A 2,777-nucleotide genomic window follows, 5' to 3' on the forward strand; every position below is an offset into this window, starting at 1 on the left:
TTAGTGTTATCTCTTGATTTATATTAGGATATAACTTAATTGATCTTTCATACTTAGTATCTCATTAGTGATTTAGTTACTATTATGATTAGGAGAAGTCACAATTCTTTATTAGTTGATTCTTTTCTTATGTGTTGTTTACTCTCTTGTATCAATGCTCACACATATTAAATAAAATACACATTTCTCTCCAGCAGTAAAGTTTATAGGCACCTGTAAAGACACTTACTAAAATTGTTTAGTAGTGGATAAATATAAACCAAAATAAACGAAAGAAATAATAGCTCAAAAATAAAATATGTCTTATAACATGAGAGACCTTGAAAATCAAGCGTAATTTTTTCATTTGCCAATTTAAGTTACAATTAATGTATATGAAATTAGACAAAAATTTTCATTTTTAAAATGGAAAGTCCTCTAAAATCGACGAAAAAAATTATAAACTACCAACTATAGATAAGAGCAAAGCAATAATCAAAACACTATACAGTTATAAGTCTTCTTTCATGACATAAATATATCCAACCAAATCAACAAAGTGTGAAACTCAACATAACTGGTTAAATAAAACAAACTTTACCAAAGAAAAATGAAAATGAAAATAACATTGGCTGAAGTTTGAACCCCTACAGCCAGATCTTAGAAAAAATAACGAAGTAAAAGAGGGATTGTTTGTATACCGAAGCTAGAGAGAGATCGATGTTTTGGAGCTTTGGCTCACTGGTGATGATCTGATTCGGGATGGTCGACGTTCTGATTTTAATGGAATTAGAGTTGGGATCTGATTTGACTTGCGAGCTCACCGGGATTTGCAACTTGGTGGAGCTGTTCAGACTCGCTAGTTACAGTAATGGAGTTGCCGACTTCTAATTCATCAAGTTCATCCCCATTTTGGAATTGATAATGTCACTTATGACTAGAACTTTTGTGGGGGTTGTTTGGATATTGTTGTTGATCGATTTAAGTTGGGTTTAGGGTCTGGTCGGAGATGGACAATAGAAGAGGGAACAATAATAGTCAAATTCTGAGTTCTGATTGGTTTGTTATGATCTCAATCATCAAGTGTTGTGTGTCAAGATTCGAACTAGGGACAAAGTATAAGTCATTAACACTAAAATTAAAAAATTGAAGGACCGAGATTCAATTAATTCAAATCAAGCTGAAGGGACGAGATCGTGCCATATGGACAGATGGTTATATATACACATCACACAGGACAGAGAAGGCTAACAAAAATCTGGTAATTTTCAATTCTTTCTTTGTGTTCTCTTCTTTCTCTCAAGTTCTTTTCTATTCTCATCTAAATCTAATCTTTTTCTCTCTTATTCCTTTTCTGCACATTACGTTTTGAAATGGAACTCACTATAGATAGTTTCTTTTTCTAGCTAGAATATCCTTGTTCAATTGAGTATCGTTTCTCTAATTTGGATAAATCACAAAAAATTCATAAAAAAGGTGTTGAGTTGATTGTTAACTTTTTCATTTGAATTTTGATCTTGATTCAGGGAACAAAAGGTAATCTCCGCTATTTAGTAGATGGATTTAACCAAGCTATTGGGACTTGATTATGAGGTTCAATATAAGAAAGGTGCTGAAAATAGAGATGTTGACACGTTGTATAGGCAACAAGAAGGGTTAGATTCCTTAGATGATCATGCTATTGGGAATTTAATGGCTATAAGAAGTTGCACTCCAACTTGGGTACAAGAGATTATTATGCGCTATGCAGAGGATTCTTATGTCCGAGACATTCTTATACTACTTGCAGTAGATTCTCATGGACCCAATTTATCGCACTACTCATCTGGTATACGAAGAAACAAGGGCAAGGTATATCTAGGATCTCATGGAACTCTCAAACAACAACTCATTTCTTCTTACCGCGACACTCTCCTTGGTGGTCATTCTGGTCAGTTAGAGACATTGAAAAGGTTGTCGCAACTCTTTTATTGACCAAAGGTGAAGCTTATGGTTAATGATTATGTGTCCAACTGTGATTTATGCCATAGGAATAAAGACGATAATGCAGCTTATCCGAGATTTTTGCAACTCTTACCTGTTCCTAATCAAGCATGGTGCCATATCAATACGGACTTTGTGGAAGGTCTTTCAAAGTCTAAATCTAAAGATGTCATATTAGTGATGGTTGATAGATTTACTAAGTATGCCACTTTATAGCTCTATCGCACCCCATACTGCCGCCACTATTGCTTTCATCTTTTGGAAGAAGATACATAGCCTACATGGCACTCCGAAGTCTATTGTGACTGATAGAGACAAGGTGCTTCTCAACAACTTTTGACGAGCTTTATTTAGCTTATTGAGCACTCAAATCAATTATAACTCTGCCTTTCACTCTCAAAGTGATGGACAAACAGAAAGGGTTAATTGGTGCTTGGAAAACTACTTAAGATGCATGGTGGCAAGTAAGCCTAACCAGTGGAGACTAGGGATGGACATAAACACCTAAAAACTGAAAAAAACTGAAATATCAAATTGAATCGAATTGTTTTGATATTTTATTTTTGTATTCGGTATATGTTTTTGTATTTTTTGATATTTTGATTCGGTGTTCAATATGTAATTTTTATGCTATTCGATATTTCAATTTATCGAAATATATTATATATAATACTCCCACAGTCCCATTTTATGTGACACAACCATTTCCTTTTTGGTTAGTCCAAAAAGAATGTCACATTTCCTTATATGATAAGTTAAAGGTACAATTTCTCTTTACCCTTGTTGGTCCCACTTAATCTTAAAGATAATACTTC

At 33.7% G+C, this 2,777-nt stretch overlaps 1 long non-coding RNA gene across 1 annotated transcript; it reads left to right on the forward strand.

The window, feature by feature from the left end:
• The first annotated feature begins 398 nt into the window (after positions 1 to 398).
• On the forward strand, positions 399 to 2,562 carry LOC114074297. The gene is made up of 2 exons (XR_003574673.1): positions 399 to 1,240; positions 1,506 to 2,562. It is a non-coding gene; the product is annotated as an uncharacterized LOC114074297 (long non-coding RNA).
• The last annotated feature ends 215 nt before the right edge of the window (positions 2,563 to 2,777 follow it).

Source organism: Solanum pennellii, chromosome 1 (assembly GCF_001406875.1).
Source record: "Solanum pennellii chromosome 1, SPENNV200".
In the NCBI taxonomy this organism is placed as follows: Eukaryota; Viridiplantae; Streptophyta; class Magnoliopsida; order Solanales; family Solanaceae; genus Solanum; species Solanum pennellii.